The following is a 12,370-nucleotide window of genomic DNA, read 5'->3' as shown; positions in this document are numbered from 1 at the left end:
CTTCTGTATGTTTATTTAGGCGGCTCGCGGCGACGTTTCGATCCTATTCGGATCTTCTTCAGGCTCCAGACCACCCCATACAGGTAAGTCTTCAATTATAATTAGGAGATGTTGCTCCTTTAGATTCCCCAGCCAAAGTGATTGTTGCTTGTCTTGTATGTCCCTTATATAGGCTTGTATTTAGTGGTTCTTAAATTTAGTGTTATTTCTTAACTTCTTAACTTATATGCAAATTAGCTTTTTGGTTTTAGATTTAGTGTTATCCCAATTATAATTATGTACCCATGAATTATTTATCTTTTTAGCTTACATTAATTAGTTTTTAACCCTTAGTTACCCCTATGAATTAATTATTGATTATTGATTGTATTAATGAATTTGTTATTAACCTTATTTCCCTCTTCTTTTTCCCTTTTTCTTTCCTTTTCCCCTTATCTATCCTCCATCCTTTAACACCAAACCGGCGAGTAAATTTACTTTCGTGTACCTCGCATATATATATGGCCTTTAGTATGGCAATATGCGGAACCAATCGTAACCGGGTTAGGGTTGTCGGACCTCTAGGGTCAAATTGCGGGTAAGGGTTAGGGGTTTGGGATTAGGGTTAGGGTTAGGAACCAAATTGGGTTTAGTAGTGGGATTAGGGTTAGGGCCACAATGGGGCTAGATTCCGAATTAGGGTTTAGGGGTTAAGTTAGGGTTATTAGGGTTAGTTCCAATTAGGGCTTAGTTCAATTAGGGTTGGGGCCACAGATTAGGGTTAGGGCCAATTAGGGTTAGAATATGCCATGAGGGTTAGTTCAATTAGGGTTAGGGCCTTGGTTAGGTTTAGGCATAGGATCCCAGTGATGTTAGGGTTAGGATAGAAGTCATGGGTGGGTTAGCTTAGTTTAGCTTGGTAATAGGGAGGGGGCCCGGCCTTGTATCCCATGGGAGGACCTGGCGGGTAAGGTTTAGGGAACTGAACCAGCGACCACTGAGTGGAAGCTGGGGGTGCACTCTCCACCCCATGGAAGGTGGGTCCCCATCCCTATCTTCCATATTTGGGTAAGTATTTTTCCTTTTATTTAGGTTTTTTCTATTGTTTTTTTAGATTTTTCCTATTTTTTTAGGTTTTTTATTGTTTTTTTATGACTTAGGCTTTTAATTTTTCTTAATTCCCTCCCTCAATTTAGGTTTAACATGTTTGTCTTCTGTATGTTTATTTAGGCGGCTCGCGGCGACGTTTCGATCCTATTCGGATCTTCTTCAGGCTCCAGACCACCCCATACAGGTAAGTCTTCAATTATAATTAGGAGATGTTGCTCCTTTAGATTCCCCAGCCAAAGTGATTGTTGCTTGTCTTGTATGTCCCTTATATAGGCTTGTATTTAGTGGTTCTTAAATTTAGTGTTATTTCTTAACTTCTTAACTTATATGCAAATTAGCTTTTTGGTTTTAGATTTAGTGTTATCCCAATTATAATTATGTACCCATGAATTATTTATCTTTTTAGCTTACATTAATTAGTTTTTAACCCTTAGTTACCCCTATGAATTAATTATTGATTATTGATTGTATTAATGAATTTGTTATTAACCTTATTTCCCTCTTCTTTTTCCCTTTTTCTTTCCTTTTCCCCTTATCTATCCTCCATCCTTTAACACCAAACCGGCGAGTAAATTTACTTTCGTGTACCTCGCATATATATATGGCCTTTAGTATGGCAATATGCGGAACCAATCGTAACCGGGTTAGGGTTGTCGGACCTCTAGGGTCAAATTGCGGGTAAGGGTTAGGGGTTTGGGATTAGGGTTAGGGTTAGGAACCAAATTGGGTTTAGTAGTGGGATTAGGGTTAGGGCCACAATGGGGCTAGATTCCGAATTAGGGTTTAGGGGTTAAGTTAGGGTTATTAGGGTTAGTTCCAATTAGGGCTTAGTTCAATTAGGGTTGGGGCCACAGATTAGGGTTAGGGCCAATTAGGGTTAGAATATGCCATGAGGGTTAGTTCAATTAGGGTTAGGGCCTTGGTTAGGTTTAGGCATAGGATCCCAGTGATGTTAGGGTTAGGATAGAAGTCATGGGTGGGTTAGCTTAGTTTAGCTTGGTAATAGGGAGGGGGCCCGGCCTTGTATCCCATGGGAGGACCTGGCGGGTAAGGTTTAGGGAACTGAACCAGCGACCACTGAGTGGAAGCTGGGGGTGCACTCTCCACCCCATGGAAGGTGGGTCCCCATCCCTATCTTCCATATTTGGGTAAGTATTTTTCCTTTTATTTAGGTTTTTTCTATTGTTTTTTTAGATTTTTCCTATTTTTTTAGGTTTTTTATTGTTTTTTTATGACTTAGGCTTTTAATTTTTCTTAATTCCCTCCCTCAATTTAGGTTTAACATGTTTGTCTTCTGTATGTTTATTTAGGCGGCTCGCGGCGACGTTTCGATCCTATTCGGATCTTCTTCAGGCTCCAGACCACCCCATACAGGTAAGTCTTCAATTATAATTAGGAGATGTTGCTCCTTTAGATTCCCCAGCCAAAGTGATTGTTGCTTGTCTTGTATGTCCCTTATATAGGCTTGTATTTAGTGGTTCTTAAATTTAGTGTTATTTCTTAACTTCTTAACTTATATGCAAATTAGCTTTTTGGTTTTAGATTTAGTGTTATCCCAATTATAATTATGTACCCATGAATTATTTATCTTTTTAGCTTACATTAATTAGTTTTTAACCCTTAGTTACCCCTATGAATTAATTATTGATTATTGATTGTATTAATGAATTTGTTATTAACCTTATTTCCCTCTTCTTTTTCCCTTTTTCTTTCCTTTTCCCCTTATCTATCCTCCATCCTTTAACACCAAACCGGCGAGTAAATTTACTTTCGTGTACCTCGCATATATATATGGCCTTTAGTATGGCAATATGCGGAACCAATCGTAACCGGGTTAGGGTTGTCGGACCTCTAGGGTCAAATTGCGGGTAAGGGTTAGGGGTTTGGGATTAGGGTTAGGGTTAGGAACCAAATTGGGTTTAGTAGTGGGATTAGGGTTAGGGCCACAATGGGGCTAGATTCCGAATTAGGGTTTAGGGGTTAAGTTAGGGTTATTAGGGTTAGTTCCAATTAGGGCTTAGTTCAATTAGGGTTGGGGCCACAGATTAGGGTTAGGGCCAATTAGGGTTAGAATATGCCATGAGGGTTAGTTCAATTAGGGTTAGGGCCTTGGTTAGGTTTAGGCATAGGATCCCAGTGATGTTAGGGTTAGGATAGAAGTCATGGGTGGGTTAGCTTAGTTTAGCTTGGTAATAGGGAGGGGGCCCGGCCTTGTATCCCATGGGAGGACCTGGCGGGTAAGGTTTAGGGAACTGAACCAGCGACCACTGAGTGGAAGCTGGGGGTGCACTCTCCACCCCATGGAAGGTGGGTCCCCATCCCTATCTTCCATATTTGGGTAAGTATTTTTCCTTTTATTTAGGTTTTTTCTATTGTTTTTTTAGATTTTTCCTATTTTTTTAGGTTTTTTATTGTTTTTTTATGACTTAGGCTTTTAATTTTTCTTAATTCCCTCCCTCAATTTAGGTTTAACATGTTTGTCTTCTGTATGTTTATTTAGGCGGCTCGCGGCGACGTTTCGATCCTATTCGGATCTTCTTCAGGCTCCAGACCACCCCATACAGGTAAGTCTTCAATTATAATTAGGAGATGTTGCTCCTTTAGATTCCCCAGCCAAAGTGATTGTTGCTTGTCTTGTATGTCCCTTATATAGGCTTGTATTTAGTGGTTCTTAAATTTAGTGTTATTTCTTAACTTCTTAACTTATATGCAAATTAGCTTTTTGGTTTTAGATTTAGTGTTATCCCAATTATAATTATGTACCCATGAATTATTTATCTTTTTAGCTTACATTAATTAGTTTTTAACCCTTAGTTACCCCTATGAATTAATTATTGATTATTGATTGTATTAATGAATTTGTTATTAACCTTATTTCCCTCTTCTTTTTCCCTTTTTCTTTCCTTTTCCCCTTATCTATCCTCCATCCTTTAACACCAAACCGGCGAGTAAATTTACTTTCGTGTACCTCGCATATATATATGGCCTTTAGTATGGCAATATGCGGAACCAATCGTAACCGGGTTAGGGTTGTCGGACCTCTAGGGTCAAATTGCGGGTAAGGGTTAGGGGTTTGGGATTAGGGTTAGGGTTAGGAACCAAATTGGGTTTAGTAGTGGGATTAGGGTTAGGGCCACAATGGGGCTAGATTCCGAATTAGGGTTTAGGGGTTAAGTTAGGGTTATTAGGGTTAGTTCCAATTAGGGCTTAGTTCAATTAGGGTTGGGGCCACAGATTAGGGTTAGGGCCAATTAGGGTTAGAATATGCCATGAGGGTTAGTTCAATTAGGGTTAGGGCCTTGGTTAGGTTTAGGCATAGGATCCCAGTGATGTTAGGGTTAGGATAGAAGTCATGGGTGGGTTAGCTTAGTTTAGCTTGGTAATAGGGAGGGGGCCCGGCCTTGTATCCCATGGGAGGACCTGGCGGGTAAGGTTTAGGGAACTGAACCAGCGACCACTGAGTGGAAGCTGGGGGTGCACTCTCCACCCCATGGAAGGTGGGTCCCCATCCCTATCTTCCATATTTGGGTAAGTATTTTTCCTTTTATTTAGGTTTTTTCTATTGTTTTTTTAGATTTTTCCTATTTTTTTAGGTTTTTTATTGTTTTTTTATGACTTAGGCTTTTAATTTTTCTTAATTCCCTCCCTCAATTTAGGTTTAACATGTTTGTCTTCTGTATGTTTATTTAGGCGGCTCGCGGCGACGTTTCGATCCTATTCGGATCTTCTTCAGGCTCCAGACCACCCCATACAGGTAAGTCTTCAATTATAATTAGGAGATGTTGCTCCTTTAGATTCCCCAGCCAAAGTGATTGTTGCTTGTCTTGTATGTCCCTTATATAGGCTTGTATTTAGTGGTTCTTAAATTTAGTGTTATTTCTTAACTTCTTAACTTATATGCAAATTAGCTTTTTGGTTTTAGATTTAGTGTTATCCCAATTATAATTATGTACCCATGAATTATTTATCTTTTTAGCTTACATTAATTAGTTTTTAACCCTTAGTTACCCCTATGAATTAATTATTGATTATTGATTGTATTAATGAATTTGTTATTAACCTTATTTCCCTCTTCTTTTTCCCTTTTTCTTTCCTTTTCCCCTTATCTATCCTCCATCCTTTAACACCAAACCGGCGAGTAAATTTACTTTCGTGTACCTCGCATATATATATGGCCTTTAGTATGGCAATATGCGGAACCAATCGTAACCGGGTTAGGGTTGTCGGACCTCTAGGGTCAAATTGCGGGTAAGGGTTAGGGGTTTGGGATTAGGGTTAGGGTTAGGAACCAAATTGGGTTTAGTAGTGGGATTAGGGTTAGGGCCACAATGGGGCTAGATTCCGAATTAGGGTTTAGGGGTTAAGTTAGGGTTATTAGGGTTAGTTCCAATTAGGGCTTAGTTCAATTAGGGTTGGGGCCACAGATTAGGGTTAGGGCCAATTAGGGTTAGAATATGCCATGAGGGTTAGTTCAATTAGGGTTAGGGCCTTGGTTAGGTTTAGGCATAGGATCCCAGTGATGTTAGGGTTAGGATAGAAGTCATGGGTGGGTTAGCTTAGTTTAGCTTGGTAATAGGGAGGGGGCCCGGCCTTGTATCCCATGGGAGGACCTGGCGGGTAAGGTTTAGGGAACTGAACCAGCGACCACTGAGTGGAAGCTGGGGGTGCACTCTCCACCCCATGGAAGGTGGGTCCCCATCCCTATCTTCCATATTTGGGTAAGTATTTTTCCTTTTATTTAGGTTTTTTCTATTGTTTTTTTAGATTTTTCCTATTTTTTTAGGTTTTTTATTGTTTTTTTATGACTTAGGCTTTTAATTTTTCTTAATTCCCTCCCTCAATTTAGGTTTAACATGTTTGTCTTCTGTATGTTTATTTAGGCGGCTCGCGGCGACGTTTCGATCCTATTCGGATCTTCTTCAGGCTCCAGACCACCCCATACAGGTAAGTCTTCAATTATAATTAGGAGATGTTGCTCCTTTAGATTCCCCAGCCAAAGTGATTGTTGCTTGTCTTGTATGTCCCTTATATAGGCTTGTATTTAGTGGTTCTTAAATTTAGTGTTATTTCTTAACTTCTTAACTTATATGCAAATTAGCTTTTTGGTTTTAGATTTAGTGTTATCCCAATTATAATTATGTACCCATGAATTATTTATCTTTTTAGCTTACATTAATTAGTTTTTAACCCTTAGTTACCCCTATGAATTAATTATTGATTATTGATTGTATTAATGAATTTGTTATTAACCTTATTTCCCTCTTCTTTTTCCCTTTTTCTTTCCTTTTCCCCTTATCTATCCTCCATCCTTTAACACCAAACCGGCGAGTAAATTTACTTTCGTGTACCTCGCATATATATATGGCCTTTAGTATGGCAATATGCGGAACCAATCGTAACCGGGTTAGGGTTGTCGGACCTCTAGGGTCAAATTGCGGGTAAGGGTTAGGGGTTTGGGATTAGGGTTAGGGTTAGGAACCAAATTGGGTTTAGTAGTGGGATTAGGGTTAGGGCCACAATGGGGCTAGATTCCGAATTAGGGTTTAGGGGTTAAGTTAGGGTTATTAGGGTTAGTTCCAATTAGGGCTTAGTTCAATTAGGGTTGGGGCCACAGATTAGGGTTAGGGCCAATTAGGGTTAGAATATGCCATGAGGGTTAGTTCAATTAGGGTTAGGGCCTTGGTTAGGTTTAGGCATAGGATCCCAGTGATGTTAGGGTTAGGATAGAAGTCATGGGTGGGTTAGCTTAGTTTAGCTTGGTAATAGGGAGGGGGCCCGGCCTTGTATCCCATGGGAGGACCTGGCGGGTAAGGTTTAGGGAACTGAACCAGCGACCACTGAGTGGAAGCTGGGGGTGCACTCTCCACCCCATGGAAGGTGGGTCCCCATCCCTATCTTCCATATTTGGGTAAGTATTTTTCCTTTTATTTAGGTTTTTTCTATTGTTTTTTTAGATTTTTCCTATTTTTTTAGGTTTTTTATTGTTTTTTTATGACTTAGGCTTTTAATTTTTCTTAATTCCCTCCCTCAATTTAGGTTTAACATGTTTGTCTTCTGTATGTTTATTTAGGCGGCTCGCGGCGACGTTTCGATCCTATTCGGATCTTCTTCAGGCTCCAGACCACCCCATACAGGTAAGTCTTCAATTATAATTAGGAGATGTTGCTCCTTTAGATTCCCCAGCCAAAGTGATTGTTGCTTGTCTTGTATGTCCCTTATATAGGCTTGTATTTAGTGGTTCTTAAATTTAGTGTTATTTCTTAACTTCTTAACTTATATGCAAATTAGCTTTTTGGTTTTAGATTTAGTGTTATCCCAATTATAATTATGTACCCATGAATTATTTATCTTTTTAGCTTACATTAATTAGTTTTTAACCCTTAGTTACCCCTATGAATTAATTATTGATTATTGATTGTATTAATGAATTTGTTATTAACCTTATTTCCCTCTTCTTTTTCCCTTTTTCTTTCCTTTTCCCCTTATCTATCCTCCATCCTTTAACACCAAACCGGCGAGTAAATTTACTTTCGTGTACCTCGCATATATATATGGCCTTTAGTATGGCAATATGCGGAACCAATCGTAACCGGGTTAGGGTTGTCGGACCTCTAGGGTCAAATTGCGGGTAAGGGTTAGGGGTTTGGGATTAGGGTTAGGGTTAGGAACCAAATTGGGTTTAGTAGTGGGATTAGGGTTAGGGCCACAATGGGGCTAGATTCCGAATTAGGGTTTAGGGGTTAAGTTAGGGTTATTAGGGTTAGTTCCAATTAGGGCTTAGTTCAATTAGGGTTGGGGCCACAGATTAGGGTTAGGGCCAATTAGGGTTAGAATATGCCATGAGGGTTAGTTCAATTAGGGTTAGGGCCTTGGTTAGGTTTAGGCATAGGATCCCAGTGATGTTAGGGTTAGGATAGAAGTCATGGGTGGGTTAGCTTAGTTTAGCTTGGTAATAGGGAGGGGGCCCGGCCTTGTATCCCATGGGAGGACCTGGCGGGTAAGGTTTAGGGAACTGAACCAGCGACCACTGAGTGGAAGCTGGGGGTGCACTCTCCACCCCATGGAAGGTGGGTCCCCATCCCTATCTTCCATATTTGGGTAAGTATTTTTCCTTTTATTTAGGTTTTTTCTATTGTTTTTTTAGATTTTTCCTATTTTTTTAGGTTTTTTATTGTTTTTTTATGACTTAGGCTTTTAATTTTTCTTAATTCCCTCCCTCAATTTAGGTTTAACATGTTTGTCTTCTGTATGTTTATTTAGGCGGCTCGCGGCGACGTTTCGATCCTATTCGGATCTTCTTCAGGCTCCAGACCACCCCATACAGGTAAGTCTTCAATTATAATTAGGAGATGTTGCTCCTTTAGATTCCCCAGCCAAAGTGATTGTTGCTTGTCTTGTATGTCCCTTATATAGGCTTGTATTTAGTGGTTCTTAAATTTAGTGTTATTTCTTAACTTCTTAACTTATATGCAAATTAGCTTTTTGGTTTTAGATTTAGTGTTATCCCAATTATAATTATGTACCCATGAATTATTTATCTTTTTAGCTTACATTAATTAGTTTTTAACCCTTAGTTACCCCTATGAATTAATTATTGATTATTGATTGTATTAATGAATTTGTTATTAACCTTATTTCCCTCTTCTTTTTCCCTTTTTCTTTCCTTTTCCCCTTATCTATCCTCCATCCTTTAACACCAAACCGGCGAGTAAATTTACTTTCGTGTACCTCGCATATATATATGGCCTTTAGTATGGCAATATGCGGAACCAATCGTAACCGGGTTAGGGTTGTCGGACCTCTAGGGTCAAATTGCGGGTAAGGGTTAGGGGTTTGGGATTAGGGTTAGGGTTAGGAACCAAATTGGGTTTAGTAGTGGGATTAGGGTTAGGGCCACAATGGGGCTAGATTCCGAATTAGGGTTTAGGGGTTAAGTTAGGGTTATTAGGGTTAGTTCCAATTAGGGCTTAGTTCAATTAGGGTTGGGGCCACAGATTAGGGTTAGGGCCAATTAGGGTTAGAATATGCCATGAGGGTTAGTTCAATTAGGGTTAGGGCCTTGGTTAGGTTTAGGCATAGGATCCCAGTGATGTTAGGGTTAGGATAGAAGTCATGGGTGGGTTAGCTTAGTTTAGCTTGGTAATAGGGAGGGGGCCCGGCCTTGTATCCCATGGGAGGACCTGGCGGGTAAGGTTTAGGGAACTGAACCAGCGACCACTGAGTGGAAGCTGGGGGTGCACTCTCCACCCCATGGAAGGTGGGTCCCCATCCCTATCTTCCATATTTGGGTAAGTATTTTTCCTTTTATTTAGGTTTTTTCTATTGTTTTTTTAGATTTTTCCTATTTTTTTAGGTTTTTTATTGTTTTTTTATGACTTAGGCTTTTAATTTTTCTTAATTCCCTCCCTCAATTTAGGTTTAACATGTTTGTCTTCTGTATGTTTATTTAGGCGGCTCGCGGCGACGTTTCGATCCTATTCGGATCTTCTTCAGGCTCCAGACCACCCCATACAGGTAAGTCTTCAATTATAATTAGGAGATGTTGCTCCTTTAGATTCCCCAGCCAAAGTGATTGTTGCTTGTCTTGTATGTCCCTTATATAGGCTTGTATTTAGTGGTTCTTAAATTTAGTGTTATTTCTTAACTTCTTAACTTATATGCAAATTAGCTTTTTGGTTTTAGATTTAGTGTTATCCCAATTATAATTATGTACCCATGAATTATTTATCTTTTTAGCTTACATTAATTAGTTTTTAACCCTTAGTTACCCCTATGAATTAATTATTGATTATTGATTGTATTAATGAATTTGTTATTAACCTTATTTCCCTCTTCTTTTTCCCTTTTTCTTTCCTTTTCCCCTTATCTATCCTCCATCCTTTAACACCAAACCGGCGAGTAAATTTACTTTCGTGTACCTCGCATATATATATGGCCTTTAGTATGGCAATATGCGGAACCAATCGTAACCGGGTTAGGGTTGTCGGACCTCTAGGGTCAAATTGCGGGTAAGGGTTAGGGGTTTGGGATTAGGGTTAGGGTTAGGAACCAAATTGGGTTTAGTAGTGGGATTAGGGTTAGGGCCACAATGGGGCTAGATTCCGAATTAGGGTTTAGGGGTTAAGTTAGGGTTATTAGGGTTAGTTCCAATTAGGGCTTAGTTCAATTAGGGTTGGGGCCACAGATTAGGGTTAGGGCCAATTAGGGTTAGAATATGCCATGAGGGTTAGTTCAATTAGGGTTAGGGCCTTGGTTAGGTTTAGGCATAGGATCCCAGTGATGTTAGGGTTAGGATAGAAGTCATGGGTGGGTTAGCTTAGTTTAGCTTGGTAATAGGGAGGGGGCCCGGCCTTGTATCCCATGGGAGGACCTGGCGGGTAAGGTTTAGGGAACTGAACCAGCGACCACTGAGTGGAAGCTGGGGGTGCACTCTCCACCCCATGGAAGGTGGGTCCCCATCCCTATCTTCCATATTTGGGTAAGTATTTTTCCTTTTATTTAGGTTTTTTCTATTGTTTTTTTAGATTTTTCCTATTTTTTTAGGTTTTTTATTGTTTTTTTATGACTTAGGCTTTTAATTTTTCTTAATTCCCTCCCTCAATTTAGGTTTAACATGTTTGTCTTCTGTATGTTTATTTAGGCGGCTCGCGGCGACGTTTCGATCCTATTCGGATCTTCTTCAGGCTCCAGACCACCCCATACAGGTAAGTCTTCAATTATAATTAGGAGATGTTGCTCCTTTAGATTCCCCAGCCAAAGTGATTGTTGCTTGTCTTGTATGTCCCTTATATAGGCTTGTATTTAGTGGTTCTTAAATTTAGTGTTATTTCTTAACTTCTTAACTTATATGCAAATTAGCTTTTTGGTTTTAGATTTAGTGTTATCCCAATTATAATTATGTACCCATGAATTATTTATCTTTTTAGCTTACATTAATTAGTTTTTAACCCTTAGTTACCCCTATGAATTAATTATTGATTATTGATTGTATTAATGAATTTGTTATTAACCTTATTTCCCTCTTCTTTTTCCCTTTTTCTTTCCTTTTCCCCTTATCTATCCTCCATCCTTTAACACCAAACCGGCGAGTAAATTTACTTTCGTGTACCTCGCATATATATATGGCCTTTAGTATGGCAATATGCGGAACCAATCGTAACCGGGTTAGGGTTGTCGGACCTCTAGGGTCAAATTGCGGGTAAGGGTTAGGGGTTTGGGATTAGGGTTAGGGTTAGGAACCAAATTGGGTTTAGTAGTGGGATTAGGGTTAGGGCCACAATGGGGCTAGATTCCGAATTAGGGTTTAGGGGTTAAGTTAGGGTTATTAGGGTTAGTTCCAATTAGGGCTTAGTTCAATTAGGGTTGGGGCCACAGATTAGGGTTAGGGCCAATTAGGGTTAGAATATGCCATGAGGGTTAGTTCAATTAGGGTTAGGGCCTTGGTTAGGTTTAGGCATAGGATCCCAGTGATGTTAGGGTTAGGATAGAAGTCATGGGTGGGTTAGCTTAGTTTAGCTTGGTAATAGGGAGGGGGCCCGGCCTTGTATCCCATGGGAGGACCTGGCGGGTAAGGTTTAGGGAACTGAACCAGCGACCACTGAGTGGAAGCTGGGGGTGCACTCTCCACCCCATGGAAGGTGGGTCCCCATCCCTATCTTCCATATTTGGGTAAGTATTTTTCCTTTTATTTAGGTTTTTTCTATTGTTTTTTTAGATTTTTCCTATTTTTTTAGGTTTTTTATTGTTTTTTTATGACTTAGGCTTTTAATTTTTCTTAATTCCCTCCCTCAATTTAGGTTTAACATGTTTGTCTTCTGTATGTTTATTTAGGCGGCTCGCGGCGACGTTTCGATCCTATTCGGATCTTCTTCAGGCTCCAGACCACCCCATACAGGTAAGTCTTCAATTATAATTAGGAGATGTTGCTCCTTTAGATTCCCCAGCCAAAGTGATTGTTGCTTGTCTTGTATGTCCCTTATATAGGCTTGTATTTAGTGGTTCTTAAATTTAGTGTTATTTCTTAACTTCTTAACTTATATGCAAATTAGCTTTTTGGTTTTAGATTTAGTGTTATCCCAATTATAATTATGTACCCATGAATTATTTATCTTTTTAGCTTACATTAATTAGTTTTTAACCCTTAGTTACCCCTATGAATTAATTATTGATTATTGATTGTATTAATGAATTTGTTATTAACCTTATTTCCCTCTTCTTTTTCCCTTTTTCTTTCCTTTTCCCCTTATCTATCCTCCATCCTTTAACACCAAACCGGCGAGTA

This window comes from Pagrus pagrus, assembly GCF_965226575.1.
Source record: "Pagrus pagrus genome assembly, chromosome: 14".
NCBI lineage: Eukaryota > Metazoa > Chordata > Actinopteri > Spariformes > Sparidae > Pagrus > Pagrus pagrus.
The sequence above is the reverse complement of the archived record's forward strand: the minus strand, read 5'-3'. Positions refer to the sequence as shown.